Source organism: Syngnathus floridae, unplaced genomic scaffold, assembly GCF_059516105.1.
Source record: "Syngnathus floridae isolate MCC-2025c unplaced genomic scaffold, RoL_Sflo_1.0 HiC_scaffold_100, whole genome shotgun sequence".
In the NCBI taxonomy this organism is placed as follows: Eukaryota; Metazoa; Chordata; class Actinopteri; order Syngnathiformes; family Syngnathidae; genus Syngnathus; species Syngnathus floridae.
This window is the reverse complement of record NW_028284128.1, coordinates 65,059-86,242: the sequence shown is the minus strand read 5'-3', so window position 1 is coordinate 86,242 and position 21,184 is coordinate 65,059. Positions and strand designations below refer to the sequence as shown.

The 21,184-nt window shown below is 46.1% G+C and overlaps 1 long non-coding RNA gene across 1 annotated transcript; it reads right to left on the bottom strand.

Moving 5' to 3' along the window:
• Window positions 1–15,383: 15,383 nt before the first annotated feature.
• On the bottom strand, window positions 15,384–16,679 carry LOC148377705 (uncharacterized). Its single transcript, XR_015856501.1, has 6 exons — window positions 16,477–16,679; window positions 16,322–16,392; window positions 16,081–16,185; window positions 15,823–15,965; window positions 15,625–15,664; window positions 15,384–15,402 (listed from the first exon to the last, which is right to left on the bottom strand). It is a non-coding gene; the product is annotated as an uncharacterized LOC148377705 (long non-coding RNA).
• Between the last annotated feature and the right edge of the window lie 4,505 nt (window positions 16,680–21,184).

Genomic DNA, 21,184 nt, shown 5'->3' with positions numbered 1-21,184 from the left:
GTATGCCTTGCCACATACTCCTGATGTTTTTGACGTCGTGGAAACGATCCTGAAATTTTCGACTGCGGTCTCGCTTCGCTATCCTGATGGCACGGTTCAAGTTGGCTCTCGCTGTCCTCAGTGTCTCCTTGTCGCCAGACTTGAAGGCAGAGTTCCGCGCTCGTAGCGTTTGACGTACCTCCTCAGTCATCCAGGGTCGTTGGTTGCCCCGGGTGATGATATTCTTAGTGGTGCTGACGTCCTCGGTGCATTTGTTGATGTAGGCTGACACAGTCATGGCACACGCATGTCTAATCTACATCGGGAAAACTGGGAGGGAGGGAGGCAGGCAGGGAGGCAGGCAGGGAGGCAGGCAGGGAGGCAGGCAGTGTCTGTCTGTTGAGGTTTTCACCTTGTTCTTCTCCTGCTGAAGTTCTAACTGGACGTCCATCAGTTTGGTTCTCAGCTCGTCATTGGCGGCCTGAAGGGCGTCCGTTCGCTCCGCCTTGGCCCGCCCTGCCGGAGCTCGTTTGGACATCTCTTACTCGAGTCTCGCCCGGTCGTCAGTCAGAGATCACAACATTTGTACCTGGAGAGCACAAACGCAGCGCTGTTTTCCACTGGCTTCGAACTCAACTTCAATCGGTACCGTAACTTACAACATCATAAACATAGAACTAGCTTGACTTATTCATTGAATAAATGCATTTGGTTCTTCAAAACTGCATCACGCAACATAGCGTGACCGAGACGGCCGTTATCCACCTGCGTGAAGTTATTTGGTGAAATGAATGAGATGTTTAAGACACCATTGTTCTGTCTCTATGTAGATGAAGGTAAATAATCGATTGCTGAAGGTCCAAAGGTGTTGTGATAAACAAATAAACATATTAGTGATTAGTGACATATTTGTGATAAACATATTAGGCAGGATAATCACATATGTTAACGTGACTGCCCACACTGTATTTATTTATGGTTATTTGTTAAATCGAGTACTGTTAGACATGAAATAGGAAGTGTTTAACATAAATGGAAGACGAAAGGGGTACTCACCATTGTAGCTCCTGCTGGTCAATGATACGAGCCTCTTCTTGCAGTGGAAAACATACAGCCAACAAACACCGTGGAACCTAAAGGAATGAAATTAAACATTAACATTTAGCCTCAACCAACATTCACAGATACAACGCAACGCAAACTACACAAACGTAAATCTTTTTAAACACAATGAGTTGTACTTACCGTGTACGCTCTAGACGGTCCACTTGCAAGCGGAAAATAAAGATATTTCTGTTGATAATCGTCGTGTTTGTATCCGGTGTCTCGCTCAAGGCCATTGCGCCCACAGATTTGAATTTTGGCGAGAGTTCAGCCTATTGACGTCATTTCCGCGGTGTAATACCCGCATATCTGAAACGGCAAAGTTAAGAGTAGAGTTAAATAAAGTTTTTAGTCAACGCAATAATTTACAACCGTTGACCAGTCGAAATAATCGTCGAAATTTGGCGTCTGTGGCTGGAAGCAGACGCCGAGTTCGACATTCCTCCCAAACGCCACACTCCCTCGCTTTTCAGGGCTAAAAAAAAACAGTTGTAATTACCTTGTACGCTCTAGACGGTCAAGTTGCAAGCTGAAAACAAAAATATTTGCCTTGTTAGTCATCGTGTTACTAACCGCTGTGTCTTGTTTGCCAGAACTGCCGCTTTCCTACTTCCTGTTGCAAGCCACGCCCACGGATTATAATTTTGCCGTGAGTTCCGCCTATTGACGTCATGTCCGCGTCACATGACTGCGACGTAATATTATCTAAAACTGTTTGTGCGGTATTGTGTTGTTCTGTGCGGTATTGTGTTATTCTGTGCGGCGTCGTGTTGTTCTGTGCGGCGTCGTGTTGTTCAGTGCGACGTCGTGTTGTTCAGTGCGGCATGGTGTTGTTCAGTGCGGCATGGTGTTGTTCAGTGCGGCATGGTGTTGTTCAGTGCGGCATAATGTTGTTCAGTGCGGCATAATGTTGTTCAGTGCGGCATGGTGTTGTTCAGTGCGGCATGGTGTTGTTCAGTGCGGCATGGTGTTGTTCAGTGCGGCATAATGTTGTTCAGTGCGCCATAATGTTGTTCAGTGCGGCATGGTGTTGTTCAGTGCGGGATGGTGTTGTTCAGTGCAGGATGGTGTTGTTCAGTGCGGCATGGTGTTGTTCAATGCGGCATGGTGTTGTTCAGTGCGGGATGGTGTTGTTCAGTGCGGCATGGTGTTGTTCAGTGCGGCATAATGTTGTTCAGTGCGGCATGGTGTTGTTCAGTGCGGCATGGTGTTGTTCAATGCGGCATGGTGTTGTTCAGTGCGGGATGGTGTTGTTCAGTGCGGCATGGTGTTGTTCAGTGCGGCATAATGTTGTTCAGTGCGGCATGGTGTTGTTCAGTGCGGCATGGTGTTGTTCAGTGCGGCATGGTGTTGTTCAGTGCGGCATGGTGTTGTTCAGTGCGGAATGGTGTTGTTCAGTGCGGCATGGTGTTGTTCAGTGCGGGATGGTGTTGTTCAATGCGGGATCATGTTGTTCAGTGCGGGGTGGTGTTGTTCAGTGCAGGATGGTGTTGTTCAGTGCAGGATGGTGTTGTTCAGTGCGGCATGGTGTTGTTCAATGCAGGATCGTGTTGTTCAGTGCAGCATAATGTTGTTCAGTGCAGCATGGTGTTGTTCAGTGCGGCATGGTGTTGTTCAGTGCGGCATGGTGTTGTTCAGTGCGGCATGGTGTTGTTCAGTGCGGCATGGTGTTGTTCAGTGCAGGATGGTGTTGTTCAATGCGGGATCGTGTTGTTCAGTGCGGCATGGTGTTGTTCAGTGCGGCATGGTGTTGTTCAGTGCGGCATAATGTTGTTCAGTGCGGCATGGTGTTGTTCAGTGAGGCATGGTGTTGTTCAGTGCGGCATGGTGTTGTTCAGTGCGGCATGGTGTTGTTCAGTGCGGCATAATGTTGTCCAGTGCGGCATGGTGTTGTTTAGTGCGGGATGGTGTTGTTCAGTGCAGGATGGTGTTGTTCAGTGCGGCATGGTGTTGTTCAATGCGGCATGGTGTTGTTCAGTGCGGGATGGTGTTGTTCAGTGCGGCATGGTGTTGTTCAGTGCGGCATAATGTTGTTCAGTGCGGCATGGTGTTGTTCAGTGCGGCATGGTGTTGTTCAGTGCGGCATGGTGTTGTTCAGTGCGGCATGGTGTTGTTCAGTGCGGAATGGTGTTGTTCAGTGCGGCATGGTGTTGTTCAGTGCGGGATGGTGTTCAATGCGGGATCGTGTTGTTCAGTGCGGGGTGGTGTTGTTCAGTGCAGGATGGTGTTGTTCAGTGCAGGATGGTGTTGTTCAGTGCGGCATGGTGTTGTTCAATGCAGGATCGTGTTGTTCAGTGCAGCATAATGTTGTTCAGTGCAGCATGGTGTTGTTCAGTGCGGCATGGTGTTGTTCAATGCGGCATGGTGTTGTTCAGTGCGGGATGGTGTTGTTCAGTGCGGCATGGTGTTTTTCAGTGCGGCATAATGTTGTTCAGTGCGGCATGGTGTTGTTCAGTGCGGCATGGTGTTGTTCAGTGCGACATAATGTTGTTCAGTGCGGCATAATGTTGTTCAGTGCGGCATGGTGTTGTTCAGTGCGGCATGGTGTTGTTCAGTGCGGCATGGTGTTGTTCAGTGCGGCATGGTGTTGTTCAGTGCAGGATGGTGTTGTTCAGTGCAGGATGGTGTTGTTCAATGCGGCATGGTGTTTTTCAGTGCGGCATGGTGTTGTTCAGTGCAGGATGGTGTTGTTCAGTGCGGCATGGTGTTGTTCAGTGCGGAATGGTGTTGTTCAGTGCGGCATGGTGTTGTTCAGTGCGGCATGGTGTTGTTCAGTGCAGGATGGTGTTGTTCAATGCGGGATGGTGTTGTTCAGTGCGGGATGGTGTTGTTCAGTGCAGGATGGTGTTGTTCAGTGCGGCATGGTGTTGTTCAATGCGGCATGGTGTTGTTCAGTGCAGGATGGTGTTGTTCAGTGCGGCATGGTGTTGTTCAATGCGGCATGGTGTTGTTCAATGCGGCATGGTGTTGTTCAGTGCGGCATGGTGTTGTTCAGTGCGGCATGGTGTTGTTCAGTGCAGCGTAATGTTGTTCAGTGCGGCATGGTGTTGTTCAGTGCGGGATCGTGTTGTTCAGTGCGGCATAATGTTGTTCAGTGCAGCATGGTGTTGTTCAGTGCAGGATGGTGTTGTTCAGTGCGGCATGGTGTTGTTCAATGCGGCATGGTGTTGTTCAGTGCAGCATGGTGTTGTTCATTGCGGCATGGTGTTGTTCAGTGCGGCATGGTGTTGTTCAGTGCGGCATGGTGTTGTTCAGTGCGGCATAATGTTGTTCAGTGCGCCATAATGTTGTTCAGTGCGGCATGGTGTTGTTCAGTGCGGGATGGTGTTGTTCAGTGCAGGATGGTGTTGTTCAGTGCGGCATGGTGTTGTTCAATGCGGGATCGTGTTGTTCAGTGCGGCATGGTGTTGTTCAGTGCGGCATGGTGTTGTTCAGTGCGGCATGGTGTTGTTCAGTGCGGCATGGTGTTGTTCAGTGCGGCATAATGTTGTTCAGTGCGGCATAATGTTGTTCAGTGCGGCATAATGTTGTTCAGTGCGGCATAATGTTGTTCAGTGCGGCATAATGTTGTTCAGTGCGGGATGGTGTTGTTCATTGCGGCATGGTGTTGTTCAGTGCGGCATGGTGTTGTTCAGTGCGGCATGGTGTTGTTCAGTGCGGGATGGTTTTGTTCAGTGCAGGATGGTGTTGTTCAGTGCGGCATGGTGTTGTTCAGTGCGGCATGGTGTTGTTCATTTCGGCATAATGTTGTTCAGTGCGGCATAATGTTGTTTAGTGCGGCATGGTGTTGTTCAGTGCGGGATGGTGTTGTTCAGTGCGTTATAATGTTGTTCAGTGCGGCATGGTGTTGTTCAGTGCGGCATGGTGTTGTTCAGTGCGGCATGGTGTTGTTCAGTGCGGCATAATGTTGTTCAGTGCGGCATAATGTTGTTCAGTGCGGCATGGTGTTGTTCAGTGCGGGATGGTGTTGTTCAGTGCGGGATGGTGTTGTTCAGTGCGGCATGGTGTTCAATGCGGAATGGTGTTGTTCAGTGCAGGATGGTGTTGTTCAGTGCGGCATGGTGTTGTTCAGTGCGGCATAATGTTGTTCAGTGCGGCATGGTGTTGTTCAGTGCGGCATGGTGTTGTTCAGTGCGGCATGGTGTTGTTCAGTGCGGCATAATGTTGTTCAGTGCGGCATGGTGTTGTTCAGTGCGGCATGGTGTTGTTCAGTGCGGCATAATGTTGTTCAGTGCGGCATGGTGTTGTTCAGTGCGGCATGGTGTTGTTCAGTGCGGGATGGTGTTGTTCAGTGCAGGATGGTGTTGTTCAGTGCGGCATGGTGTTCAGTGCGGGATGGTGTCTTTCAGTGCGGCATGGTGTCGTTCAGTGCGGCATGGTGTCTTTCAGTGCGGCATGGTGTCGTTCAGTGAGGCATGGTGTTGTTCAGTGCGGCATGGTGTTGTTTAGTGCGGCATGGTGTTGTTCAGTGCGGGATGGTGTTGTTCAGTGTGGCATGGTGTTCAGTGCGGCATGGTGTTGTTCAGTGCGGTATCGTGTTGTTCAGTGCGGTATCGTGTTTCTCAGTGCGGTATCGTGTTGTTCAGTGCAGTATCGTTGTGTTGTTCGTATTGTGTTTAACACTTAGCCTCTAACACTTAGCCTCTAACACTTAGCCTCTAGCATCTAGAAGGTAAATAAATAGGAAGGAAGGACTCACCGGTGACGTCTTCGCCCACGTCCAAGCGTTGTACTTTGTATTTTCATCCTTCTGACAGTGGAAAACATAGCCAACAAACACCGTGGAACCTAAACGAATGAAAGAAAACTATCATTTGGCCACAACCAACATTCACAGATACAACACAATGTGACGTGCGGGGTTGAGGTTAAAGGTTGAGTGAAGGGCCCTCGTTTTAAACTACTTTTTTGAAAAGGATTGGGAACAAGTAAGACGTATTTAATTTATTTAATGGGAAGTAGTAAGAGCTATTGAATTTAATCTATGTATTATATTCTATTGTATTGTATTCTGTTGTATTCTTTTGGATTGTATTCACACTAACCCCACTAAAACTTCAGCCCACAAAAACTCGCCTCTGGCGCCTAGCCTCTGGCACTTAGCCTCTAACACTTAGCCTTTAACACTTAGCCTTTAACACTTAGCCTTTAACACTTAGCCTAGAAGGTGAATAAATAGGGTTAAAGGTTGAGTGAAGGGACCTCGTTTTAAACTACTTTTTTGTAAAGGAGTGGGAACAAGTAAGACGTATTTAATTTATTTAATGGGAAGTAGTAAGACTTATTAAATTTATTTAATCTACTTTTCTTCCCAGGCAAAATTTGATGTGCTGCAATTCCAAATTTCCAAAGTGAATGAAGGAATGAAGTCCTTTAAATTATGATTTTGTATAAATACTAGGCATTAACACAAAATCGACGGCACAAAATGGGCAGACTTTACTTGTTTGAAAAGGACTGGTTACAAGACAGACTTTTTTAATTTATTTAATGGGAAGAAGACTTATTTAGTTTAATTGATCTATTTTTGTTCCCTGGCAAAATTCGATTTGCTGCAATTCCAAATTTCCAAAGTGAATGAAGGAAAGAAGTCGTTTAAATTATGATTTTGTTTAAATACTAGGCATAGACACAAAATCTACGGCACAAAATGGGCAGACTTTACTTGTTTGAAGAGGACTGGTTACAAGACAGACTTTTCTGATTTATTTAATGGGAAGAAGACTTATTTAGTTTATTTAATCTATTTTTGTTCCCTGGCAAAATTGGATTTGCTGAAATTGTATTTTGCCAAATCTTGCCTTGAGACCTGATAGGAAGTATTAAACGCTTAGTTAAATCAATACAAGTTGGTAATAAGAGCGAGTAATGTTGGTTGAACCGATGAATGAAGGTTGAAAGCAATTTAAATTATGACTTTGTATAAATACTAGATATTAACAGAACATCTACTGCGCGAAATGGGCAGAGTTTACTTGTTTGAGAAGGAGTGGCTTATTCAAAACTAAGATTTATTTAATCTGTTTGTTCCCAGGCAAAATTGGATGTGATGCAATTCCAAATTTCACCACATGATGGTGCCCAATTTTGACTTCATAGGACATATTAAACACTTAGCTTGTTATTATGTTCAAGGTAATCAGATTTGTTTATTATTCTAATGGCCTCTTCAAAACTATTCTGGATTACTACTTTGGATCTATTCTACATTACTTGGCAACAACATACTCTGTAACAGATTAGGCAGTATAATCATATCTGTTAACTTGAGAGTGCCCACACTCAATCTACTTATCGTGATGTTAAATCAATTACTGTTAGACATTATTTGTCTGATAATCTACCAAATCTTTGAATTGAAGAATTTGTGATTTAATTAATAGCTTGTTGTTATGTTAAGGGTAATCAGACTTGTATATAATTCTAATGGCCTTCTTTTGAAAACTATTCTGAATTACAACTTTGGATCTTATATTACTTTGCAACAATCTACTCCGTGACAGATTAGGCAGTATAATCACATATGTTAACTTCAGTGCCCACACTGTATTTATTTATGGTTATTTGTTAAATCAAGTACTGTTAGACATGAAATAGGAAGTGTTTAACATAAATGTTATGGCTACTCACCATTGTAGCTCGCTCCTGGTCAATGATACGAGCCTCTTCTTGCAGTGGAAAACTTGCAGCCAACAAACACCGTGGAACCTAAAGGAATGAAATTAAACATTAACATTTCGCCTCGACCAATTTTCACACGTACAACGCAACGCGGCTACACTTCTGCTATTACAAACGTAAATCTCCTTAAACACAATGAGTGTTACTTACCGTGTACGCTCTAGACGGTCCAGTTGCAAGCAGAAAATAAAGATATTTCTGTTGATAATCGTCGCTGCTCAGTGGCTCACGGCCATCGCGCCAACAGATTTGAATTTTGGCGGAGGTTCGGGCAATTACGTCATATCCACGGCACATGACTGCGACGTAATACCCGCTTATCTGAAACGGCAGTTAAAAGTAGAGTTACATCAAGTTTTCTTGGAACCTAAACGAATGAAAGAAAACTATCATTTGGCCACAACCAACATTCACAGATACAACACAACGTGCGGGGTTGGGGTTAAAGATTGAGTGAAGGGCCCTCGTTTTAAACTACTGTTTTGAAAAGGAGTGGGAACAAGTAAGACGTATTTAATTTATTTAATGGGAAGTAGTAAGACTTATTAAATTTATTTAATCTACTTTTCTTCCCAGGCAAAATTTGATGTGCTGCAATTCCAAATTTCCAAAGTGAATGAAGGAATGAAGTCCTTTAAATTATGATTTTGTATAAATACTAGGCATTAACACAAAATCGACGGCACAAAATGGGCAGACTTTACTTGTTTGAAAAGGACTGGTTACAAGACAGACTTTTTTAATTTATTTAATGGGAAGAAGACTTATTTAGTTTAATTGATCTATTTTTGTTCCCTGCCAAAATTCGATTTGCTGCAATTCCAAATTTCCAAAGTGAATGAAGGAAAGAAGTCGTTTAAATTATGATTTTGTTTAAATACTAGGCATAGACACAAAATCTACGGCACAAAATGGGCAGACTTTACTTGTTTGAAGAGGACTGGTTACAAGACAGACTTTTCTGATTTATTTAATGGGAAGAGGACTTATTTAGTTTATTTAATCTATTTTTGTTCCCTGGCAAAATTGGATTTGCTGAAATTGTATTTTGCCAAATCTCGATTTGAGACCTGATAGGAAGTATTAAACGCTTAGTTAAATCAATACAAGTTGGTAATAAGAGCGAGTAATGTTGGTTGAACCGATGAATGAAGGTTGAAAGCAATTTAAATTATGACTTTGTATAAATACTAGATATTAACAGAACATCTACTGCGCAAAATGGGCAGAGTTTACTTGTTTGAGAAGGAGTGGCTTATTCAAAACTAAGATTTATGTAATCTGTTTGTTCCCAGGCAAAATTGGATGTGATGCAATTCCAAATTTCACCACATGATGGTGCCCAATTTTGACTTCATAGGACATATTAAACACTTAGCTTGTTATTATGTTCAAGGTAATCAGATTTGTTTATCATTCTAATGGCCTCTTCAAAACTATTCTGGATTACTACTTTGGATCTATTCTACATTACTTGGCAACAACATACTCTGTAACAGATTAGGCAGTATAATCACATATGTTAACTTGAGAGTGCCCACACTCAATCTACTTATCGTGATGTGTTAAATCAATTACTGTTAGACATTATTTGTCTGATAATCTACCAAATCTTTGAATTGAAGAATTTGTGATTTAATTAATAGCTTGTTCAGGGTAATCAGACTTGTATATAATTCTAATGGCCTTCTTTTGAAAACTATTCTGAATTACAACTTTGGATCTTATATTACTTTGCAACAATCTACTCCGTGACAGATTAGGCAGTATAATCACATATGTTAACTTCAGTGCCCACACTGTATTTATTTATGGTTATTTGTTAAATCAAGTACTGTTAGACATGAAATAGGAAGTGTTTAACATAAATGTTATGGCTACTCACCATTGTAGCTCGCTCCTGGTCAATGATACGAGCCTCTTCTTGCAGTGGAAAACTTGCAGCCAACAAACACCGTGGAACCTAAAGGAATGAAATTAAACATTAACATTTCGCCTCGACCAATTTTCACACGTACAACGCAACGCGGCTACACTTCTGCTATTACAAACGTAAATCTCCTTAAACACAATGAGTGTTACTTACCGTGTACGCTCTAGACGGTCCAGTTGCAAGCAGAAAATAAAGATATTTCTGTTGATAATCGTCGCTGCTCAGTGGCTCACGGCCATCGCGCCAACAGATTTGAATTTTGGCGGAGGTTCGGGCAATTACGTCATATCCGCGGCATTTGACTGCGACGTAATACCCGCTTATCTGAAACGGCAGTTAAAAGTAGAGTTACATCAAGTTTTCTTGGAACCTAAACGAATGAAAGAAAACTATCATTTGGCCACAACCAACATTCACAGATACAACACAACGTGCGGGGTTGAGGTTAAAGATTGAGTGAAGGGCCCTCGTTTTAAACTACTGTTTTGAAAAGGAGTGGGAACAAGTAAGACGTATTTAATTTATTTAATGGGAAGTAGTAAGACTTATTAAATTTATTTAATCTACTTTTCTTCCCAGGCAAAATTTGATGTGCTGCAATTCCAAATTTCCAAAGTGAATGAAGGAATGAAGTCCTTTAAATTATGATTTTGTATAAATACTAGGCATTAACACAAAATCGACGGCACAAAATGGGCAGACTTTACTTGTTTGAAAAGGACTGGTTACAAGACAGACTTTTTTAATTTATTTAATGGGAAGAAGACTTATTTAGTTTAATTGATCTATTTTTGTTCCCTGCCAAAATTCGATTTGCTGCAATTCCAAATTTCCAAAGTGAATGAAGGAAAGAAGTCGTTTAAATTATGATTTTGTTTAAATACTAGGCATAGACACAAAATCTACGGCACAAAATGGGCAGACTTTACTTGTTTGAAGAGGACTGGTTACAAGACAGACTTTTCTGATTTATTTAATGGGAAGAGGACTTATTTAGTTTATTTAATCTATTTTTGTTCCCTGGCAAAATTGGATTTGCTGAAATTGTATTTTGCCAAATCTCGATTTGAGACCTGATAGGAAGTATTAAACGCTTAGTTAAATCAATACAAGTTGGTAAGAAGAGCGAGTAATGTTGGTTGAACCGATGAATGAAGGTTGAAAGCAATTTAAATTATGACTTTGTATAAATACTAGATATTAACAGAACATCTACTGCGCAAAATGGGCAGAGTTTACTTGTTTGAGAAGGAGTGGCTTATTCAAAACTAAGATTTATGTAATCTGTTTGTTCCCAGGCAAAATTGGATGTGATGCAATTCCAAATTTCACCACATGATGGTGCCCAATTTTGACTTCATAGGACATATTAAACACTTAGCTTGTTATTATGTTCAAGGTAATCAGATTTGTTTATCATTCTAATGGCCTCTTCAAAACTATTCTGGATTACTACTTTGGATCTATTCTACATTACTTGGCAACAACATACTCTGTAACAGATTAGGCAGTATAATCACATATGTTAACTTGAGAGTGCCCACACTCAATCTACTTATCGTGATGTGTTAAATCAATTACTGTTAGACATTATTTGTCTGATAATCTACCAAATCTTTGAATTGAAGAATTTGTGATTTAATTAATAGCTTGTTCGGGGTAATCAGACTTGTATATAATTCTAATGGCCTTCTTTTGAAAACTATTCTGAATTACAACTTTGGATCTTATATTACTTTGCAACAATCTACTCGGTGACAGATTAGGCAGTATAATCACATATGTTAACTTCAGTGCCCACACTGTATTTATTTATGGTTATTTGTTAAATCAAGTACTGTTAGACATGAAATAGGAAGTGTTTAACATAAATGTTATGGCTACTCACCATTGTAGCTCGCTCCTGGTCAATGATACGAGCCTCTTCTTGCAGTGGAAAACTTGCAGCCAACAAACACCGTGGAACCTAAAGGAATGAAATTAAACATTAACATTTCGCCCGGACCAACATTCACACGTACAACGCAACGCGGCTACACTTCTGCTATTACAAACGTAAATCTCCTTAAACACAACGAGTGTTACTTACCGTGTACGCTCTAGGCAAAATTGGATGTGATGCAATTCCAAATCTATCTGAAACGGCAGTTAAAAGTAGAGTTACATCAAGTTTTCTTTTTTAATCAACACAATCATTTACAACCGTTGACCAGAAAGAATCGTCGAAATTCGACGTCCCCCACAAACGCCACGCTCACTCGCTTTTCAGGGCAACAAAAGTACTTCTTTTTAAAAACGATGAGTTGTACTTACCGTGTACGCTCTGGACGGTCCAGTTGCAAGCAGAAAATAAAAATATTTCTCTTGTTAGTCGTATGTTACCATCCGCTGTGTCTTTGTCAACATCGCCGCCATTTTCCTACTTCCTGCTGCGAGCCACGCCCACGGATTTAAATTTGGGCGGAAGCTCTTTCCATTGGCGTCGTTTTCGCGTATAGCAAATCCGATTGGTTGGGAAGGGGGCACGGTTATGCAGCCGAGGAGTCCTGTGATCGGTGGGATGTAAAGTAGGCGTCGACGTCACGTCCGCGTCACGTGACCACGACGTGGCAGACGTCAAATAGCAACCGCTGTTTTGTTTAGTAGACTTACAGTTGTTATGCATTGACATAATGGCGCACACACCAAATAGATTTAAATAAATTAAATAATTCTTCTGCCCACTCTCTTTTAAACAAGTTAACTCTCCCCGCGGATTTGAATTCCGGCGAAAGTTACGCCCATCGACGTCACGTATGTCACGTGACCACGACGTGGCAGATGTCATATAGCAACTGCTGTTTTGTTTAGTAGATTTACAGTTGTTATGCATTGGCATAATGGTGTGCACTCAAAATAGATTTAAATAAATTAAATATTTCTTCTGCCTACTCCCTTTTAAACAAGTTAACTCTGCCCACGTCCATTGACGTCTTGTCTGCGTCACGTGACCACGACGTAGCGACGTCATATAGTAACCGCTGTTTTGACCAGTAGACTTAGTTATTATGCGTTGACATAATGGCGCACTGGTTAGCATGGCCACCTCTTAAGCATGATGATGCGGGTTCGACGCCTGATCAATGTTAGCATGGAGTGAGCTGAAGTGCATGGCGCTGAAGATTTGAATCTTTGAAATGCGCTGAGGTCTGACATATCAGGCAGAATGGTTTGCCATCACGTTCAACAAAAAATAGAAACTTTCCCACTCTGATTAAAACGTCCTGTGTTCATCTACGTATTTTCGTTTTGCTGTGCATCTTTTCCCTGCCATTTCGAGAGCCCAATTGACACTCATAGTTTAAAGAAATGTGTTTGCCCATCCTACTTTGTGGAATTTCACCACATGCGCTTTTGACCAAAATACCAAATTGAACTCAAGTGAAGCCAACACGCACAACCCCCCCCCCCCCACACACACACACACACACAAATGTTGATATGAACATAAAAGAGCCGCATGCGGTTCGGGAGTTGCGGCTTGGCCAAACCTGTACTATACAACTTTATTTGTATAAAATTTTCACAACAGCTGTCACACAAACAAAGCGGGAAAAACCGAAGACGTGCGTGTTCCGCCCACGCTGGATTTATTTGCACCTTTGAAAAGACACCGTATTGCCGCAGATGTGGCAAAGAGTACTTTTGGGCATCTGAGACGGAAGGATGTCCAAAGCATCACGTCACCTGCTCTGGTAGGCATGGTGGTGGGACGTTGAGGTCAACCGCTTTGGGGTTGGCTGACTCTTTGATCGCAGGATGCCACACACTTGAAGACAGAAGCAGAAAAGCAGAGCTAAATGCAAAATGTACTCACCGGTGACTCCAATTTTTTTCCCCCCTGAAGAAACAGCTGGACGGGTGGCCCCGGCTGGCCAGTGGGACTCTTGTTATTCTGACCCTTTTTAGTGCGCGTTTGGGGCAACAACCGTTTTTTGTGGCGCTCTCTTCTGGTTCAAAAGTGCCCTGCATGTGAATTTGCTTTTCCTGCCTTCTGATTGGATGAGCGCCGGTGTGACGCGGTGCCTCTGTCACCGTGGCGGGGGGTATACGTTGGCATCGGAGCGTCTGCCAACGTCTGAGACCGGCTGGCAGTGTATCGGAGGTGTCGAGTGCGGTGCCGCTGGAGCTCACTCACCAGCTGGTGTTAGGGCCACAGAATGAAGGCCAAGGAGAAGAATAGAAAGAGAAACAGAAACTTCTCCTCCAATTGTTTGATTTGTCTCTTCTGAGCTTCGATGAATTCTTTCAGCTCTTTGTTCCTCTAGGACGGACAAATGGAAAGTGGCATTCAAAAGCCAGTAAGCGTGCAAGTAAGTGCCGGGCTGGCTTTGGGCCCTTACCTGTTGCGCGCTGTGCAGCAGATCCATTCTCTCTTGGAGGATGCAAGCGTCGCGCTCCCTCAACTCGCACATCAGGGCTCGCTTCCATTGGTCCACGGCGCTCCTAAGCTCTTCTCTCTGATCCGCCGTCAGCACGTCATTCACGCCAGCGTGGCTGGCTTTTTCGCCGTCCGTGGCGGGGCAGTCCCGCTGCGGTAGCGCCTCGTACAACATGGCCTCCAGCTCCAGGATCCTCTGGGCCGCAATCCTCGTCCATCAGTGGTCCGGCGGGAGATTTGAGGGCGGCTTACCTTATGAGCCTGGTCCATGGAACACTTCCTGAAGTCCAACTCTTCATCCAGGTAGCCCTTCTGCTTGCAGAACATATCCTAGCACAGCTCAAGGTCAGAATTGTTGGGGCACATTGCCGGAGTTCCCCTTGGCTGATGTCGCGTGTCTGTCTACCTTCTCACTTTCAATGTCCAACATCTTCTGTTGAAGTGCTGACTTGGTCACTTTGATGTATTCTAACCACTGAGGAAAGGCTGCTGTCACATAAGCAGAATGCGAGAGCGTGCGTGGACGTGCGCGTTACCTTCTCGGCTAGGGTGAGAAGGGTCCTGGCGTGAATCACGACCACCTGCTCCTCGTTGGTGAGATTCTGCAAGAGCCCAAAGGCACAGCGTCAACAAGCTTCTTTCAGCGCAAAGCCTTCCAAAAGTCACATTTGAGCCGCCGAGTCTCGTGGAGTGCGAACATAAGGAGTTCGACATACACTTACGGCGTTATAGCCCAGGATGTCCAGCTTCTTCATCAGATCACTGATGACGATGTCCGGGGGAAAGGCGCAAGGAGCAATGTAAGGTGTTCTGGGACCTCGGGTTAAGGTTAGGGTTGCGAGGGACGCCTTACGTACGCTCACGCCCTCGGCCTCGCAGTAGATCTGCAAAGGGCTGAGGCCGTCTGGGAAACGGACTTGCAGAAACTTCAAGACGGGGGAGCGCCACTCCCTCTCCTGAAAGGCAGAGGCATGCATCCGTCCGTCCGTCCGTCCGTCACATCTCTGGCCTCAACACGCTTGTGCGAGTCTTCCCACCTCCAGCTCCAGGATGCGGAACTCAAGCAGTTCGTTTTGGTCTCGGATATCCTGGATGTGCTCTTTCAGACGCGCTTCTTCCGCCTCCATCCGCCTGACCTGAAAAGACAGTCAGACCTCATCTGCGGGGCTTCCCGACAGGTGTGACGCCAAGCGACTCCGCCCAGCGCCTTTCTTTCCGTCACCTTTTCGGCCAACTGCTGATTGCTCTGACGCAGCAGCTGCTTCTCCTCCACCCACTTGACATTCTAGAAGAGACAAACGCGTGGACAGCTTTGGAATGTTGTGTCATTTTCATCCACAAATTCTTTGGTTGACTGGAAAATGACATTTGCTTTTCTCCGCATTTTCCCAGCCACGTTCGGGGGGGGGGGGGGGGGGGGGGTTGGTCCAGTAATGCCAGACGGATGAGTGACTGAAGAATGTAGCTATTTTGTCTGAGAAAAAGGTGTGCTCATTGATGAGCTTACCTGTCCTTGTTGCTTCAGCGCTGACTCCAGATCTGCTACTCTGCTTTGATAGTGACCCATTTCTACCATCAGCTTTTCTCTGGTCTGAAAGGAGGAGGAGGGAGGCTCCTCCTCCTCCTTTCAGACCAGAGAACACCCGAGGCTGGGTGAGAACGGGGAGGCTGCGACCCGGCCGGGGGTTGCGGGAAGGGGCGCCACCTTGATCTCCTTCTCGGCGTCGTAGTCCCCTTTCGCTGGTCTGGGCTAGCAGAGCGTAGGCTCGTTGCAGCGCTTGATATTCTTGCGTCAGCTGGCGGTAGCGAAGCTCCGCCTCTTCATGCACACACCAATGCAACACAGCACTAGTACCAGAATCAGTCAGACCGGCGACAAAGCACCCGCGACGCAAAGACGAGTCCGATTCCAGGCTGAAGAGGAATGTTTGGTGCCAATACGCTGGCAGAAATGGCGGGCTACCTCTTCGGGTTCCGTGTCGGGGGTTCTGTCGGTGTGAAAAGACAAGGACGATCCGTCCGAGTCCACCAACACGTCTTCGTCGTAGCCGTAAAATGTTTCGATGACCTGCGGGCGCGGAAGCGAACATCTCTCTGAACAAACTGAAGCGACACCTCACGATGAATCGACGAGAGGAACGATAGCGAGAAAAAGGCCATTTCATCTTGCGCAACACCAAGCAGCCGCAAACAAACAGACTCACCTTGCAGGACCTCACGCTTTGTTCCTCCTCAGAGATTCTCGACGTCAGTATCGTAGCAGCAAATCTCTCTCCTGTCGACACAAATAATCCGCCTTTGAGATTCTTTGGATGCAAAGGGAACGAACGGCTCCGGCGCAGAAACAAACGCGACTCACAATGACATTTCTGACATGAGCTCCTGTCTCCAGAGCCTGAAAAACACGTCACCGGCGATGATTGGAGGGACGCTCGTCTTTTCCAAAAGTGACAACTACAGGGTGTGTCAGGGTTTTCCAGATTATCTTTATCGTATCATTGTGTTGCTTTGACTTTGACTGCGACCTGTAATAAATAATATTATTTATCCCTTATTTATCCCTATCGCTTATCCCTTCCTACACAAAGTCGTAAAACACCCCTTGCTATGTTTTGACTAGAGGTCAAGGGCTTCCTCTATTCAATCCACTCTTACACCCACCCTGTTTCTCTTAATTAAAATGCTCGTGCAGGAGCCGAGAGTCAGACTTCATTCGTACAACGGATGGACTCTCCACCTGCAGGTGTCCAAAAGAACTTACTTGTCTCCCGTGTGGTTCTTGCAAAATAAGTTGGAGCGAGCGCAACTCTAACAGGGTGCATTTTGCCACTAGCTGCCTACGGACAATGACGTCGCGCTCGCGGCTCATGGTTGACGGGCTGAGCAGCCGGGCAAGTCCGTCGTTTTCAGCGCACAGCGAGTGGCAAAGGCGCTGACAAAACGGGAGCTTTGAGCTGCTGAAAACGGCAAAACAAGTCTAAAGCGTGTTCAAACGCGTGCGCACAATGCTCCTGCTTGAAAGGTCGGAATTTAAGGGGCCAATTTTTTGGATGGCGGCCGCCGGCCAAGCTTTGGACGGAAAAGGTTTCCTGGCGACAGCGAGCGAGCGCGGCGCTGCCGTACGTGCACCGAGTCGCCTGCCTGAAGACCTTGGACAAGTCGTCGATGATGTGCCGCTGCTCCACAACTTGAAGGAACTCCATTTCACCGTCCTGCTGGCCGCAACCGCGGTCCAGGTCATTGAGCGAACTAGGCCTTCTCTGTGGAACACAAATGCAGTGGACTCTGTTGGCACGCCGCCGTTGTCCGCGTCGACTTACCAAGCTTGCCATCTCCTCGTTCTCCTGGGTGACAAAGCGCACTTTGTTTTCAAGGCGACACAGCACCAGCGAGAGTTCTTCATTCTTCCTGCTCAGGCGTTTGTTTTTGTACAGGAGTGGCAGAAACTGGCTTTCTGTTTCTCTCAGTCGCTTTAGCTGCAAGCATGAAGTGCGGGATGTGAAAGACGCACAACACGCGGGCCAGAACGTATCCATTCCTTTTGCATCGGTTTGAACGGAATCGTGGCTTTGGCTCCCAATAAAAGACATCTACCAGGCAACCGACTCGCCGCGCCGCTCAACTAATAAGCAAGCGCAATGGGTGCCTCGCTGGATGGCGCGCATCAAACGTAGCGCAAACCTTCAAGCGTGCCGTCAATAAATTACCAGTTCATTGCGCTCTTCAGAAAGCAGGGCGTTTCGATCCTCCAGTTTCCTGATGACTGCGCTGAGCTCAGCGATTTTCAGATGAAACCGTCGCGTGTCCCGATCCTCCTGAGACTGAAAACGCCCCGCAACACACACACACAAGCACTCGTTCAAAGTTCAAAACTGTTTTTGTGCTACCTTCCTCCAGCAACGAACTAAGTCATGCGTACTGCAAGTGTGTGATGAGGTGGCTTACGCAATGAAGAGGATTGCTAGTAGCGGCGTTGACCCCACTTCCAGGGTAGTTTAGGCCCGCCCTTTGGGAATCCCTCAGGGCAGCGATCTGCTGCTCGGCAGCCTGAGTCTGCAGCTGAAGGCGGTGGACGTGGCCGGCCCCAGGGCTTCATCCAAAACACTAACCGCTCTGTCTTTCAGCTTGATCTCATCCGTCTGGATGTACAAACGGGGAGCGCTCAGGCAGGCGGGCAAACTCATTTGCCAGAATTGTGACAAAAACAAAGAGAGCAACCGGCCAATTTTTTTCTTGAATCGACTAGAACACCTTTGCTGTGACAAAAGCGAAGCGAGCAACCGGACATTTTCTTCTTGTGAAATAGAATAGAATAGAATGCCTTAGGTGTCATTGCACTGCAGGTATACAACGAAATTGGGAACATAGCCACGCACCGCGCATCTGATCAGTCCTACCAGTCGGCGGATCTCCCTCTCGCAGTCTCTCTTGGTTCGGCTCAGCTCCTCCCGATGCTGGTGATGAGCCGATCGGAGCTCGGCCGCTCGGGACTGCCAGGCCTGCTGGGCCGCTGCCAGGGCTTCTTCCGCGCTCCTGGTGGAGGCGACACCGCTCGGTCTCCCGACACCGCCGCGTCTCCTCCACCTCCGCCAGCAAAGCGCCCCCCCTCCTCACCTGAGCAGACATTGCGCCACACCGGGCCGTTGAGACCGCAACGGAGCGCCGCGACGCTTACTGGGGACAAGCTACACAATACGGTAGCGGCCGCATCGAAGCCCGACGTGGCGTGCGGATAGTCAGACACGGATAGAGCGGATCACCTTGTCCATGGAGCCGTCCCTCAGGCTGAGGACCAAGGCATTCAGTCGCTGGATCTCTCCATCTTTGATTTTGATCACTCTCATCAGCTCCATTTCATGCTGCCGCAGTAATGTCTCCCTGGTAATGGCTAACTCTTTCTGCTTCTCCTCATGGAGTTTACTCTTCTCCGCAAGTGACTCTTCTGTGAAGCTCCTGAAGTATGCAGACGACACCACTCTCATCGGACTGATCCAGAACGGTGATGAGACTGCATACAGACAGGAGGTGGAGCAGCTGGTCCACTGGTGCAGCCAAAACCACCTGGACCTGAACCCGCTCAAGACCGTGGAGATGACAGTGGACTTCAGGCGAGGCCCTTCACCACTTTCACCCCTCACTATCCGCAGTAATACTATTCTCTCATCAGACACCTTCAAGTTCCTGGGAACCACAATCTCTCGGGACCTGAAATGGACCGGCCACATAGACTCTGTCCGGAAGAAGGCCCAGCAGAGGCTGTACTTCCTGAGACAGCTCAAGAAGTTCAACCTGCCGCGGGAGCTGCTGAAGACCTTCTACACTGCCATCATCCAGTCTGTCCTCTGCACCTCCATCACTGTCTGGTTTGGATCGGCCTCCAAACAAGACAAGCACAGACTGCAACGGACAATAAGGACTGCAGAAAAGATAATTGGAATCAACCTCCCATCTATTCAAGACTTGTACCTGACCAGGACCAGGAAACGTGCAAGTAACATCTCAACAGACCCTTCGCACCCAGGTTGCAGCCTGTTTGAACTACTCCCCTCCGGACGCCGTTATAGAGCTCTGTACACTAAAACCAGCAGACACAGAGACAGCTTCTTCCCCCAGGCTGTCGCTCTGATGAACTCACACCACTCTTAGAGTCTCAGAGTCATTACTGTGCAATAACATCCTGCTTTCCACACCTTTTTTGTTTACACTGTTTGTACTATGTGTCCTCTCTGCATCCATTGCAGCCTGGTCATCCTAGAAGAGGGACCCTCCCATCTGTGGACTTTTCTCAAGGTTTCTCATTTCCCATAGCTGGAGTTTTGAGTTTTCCCTTGCCCTCTTGGGAGTTTAAGATCTGGGGATGCTTGAGAATATCTTTCGTTCTTCACATGTGCTGAGTGTTGTTGTTAGTCACCTAAATGTTGAACAGAGGCTGTGATTTACCGAAGTCAAATTCCTTGTTTGGCACGCTCAAACATGGCGAATAAAAAACTCTTGAATCTTGAATCTTGAATCTTTTGAGTTCCGTCATGGCGGCGGTGGCACGGTGGTGCTCCGCCCGCAGGTCCTGACTTCTCTCTCTCTCCAGACAGCTGACCTGACATGACTTAGACTTAGAGAAACTTTATTGTCATCTTGTCTGCACATGGTGCATACAAAACGAAATTCCGTTGCATACGTCTTACAACAAAGTAGTGATATTGCAGTTGAATAGAAGTAACATATCCTATGAAAATATATATATATACATATATACTATATATATATATATATATATATATATATATTAAAAATAAGTATAAAGTGCAGCAGTGATAATTATGCAATAGTGCAAGCAGGCAAAACAGTATTCAAGAGTGTGCAGAGGAATGCTAAACCATGTATTAAACTTCTATTTAAAGGGTTTATACAAGTTCAGTAAAGTTGGTAGTGCGAGATAGTGCAAGATAGAGGTCCGTAGTGTCATAAAGTACAGTTCTGTGAATGTGTGATGCAGAGTTCAGTTTAGAGCTCAACAGTTCTAGTGTTCAACAGTCTGATGACAGCAGGGAAAAAGCTGTTGCAGAACCTGGTGGACCTGCAGCGGATGCTGCAAACCTCTTCCCAGAGGGCAGCAGGGAGAACAGTCCATGGTGGGGGTGTGATGGGTCATTGATGATGTTACGGGCACGGGACATGCAGCGCTGAGATGAAATGTCCTGAATGGAGGGAAGAGGAGCCCCTATGATCCTCTCTGCTGTCCTCACCACTCTCCTCACGTTCTTCCAATCGGAGGCGGTGCAGCCTCCACACCACACAGAGAGACAGCTTGTCAGAATGCTCTCTATGGTGCTCCTGTAGAACGTCCTCATGATGGGTGGGGGCAGGTGGGCTCTCCTCATCCTCCGCAGGAAGTACAAGCGCTTCTGTGCCCTCTTGACCAGTGCCGTAGTGTTCATAGTCCAGGTGAGGTCTTCTGTGATGTGGACCCCCAGGAATTTGGTGGTGCTGACCACCTCCACAGCTGAGCTGTTGATGATCAGTGGAGCGTGGTGAGGCTGTTTTTTCCTGAAGTCGACGATGATCTCCTT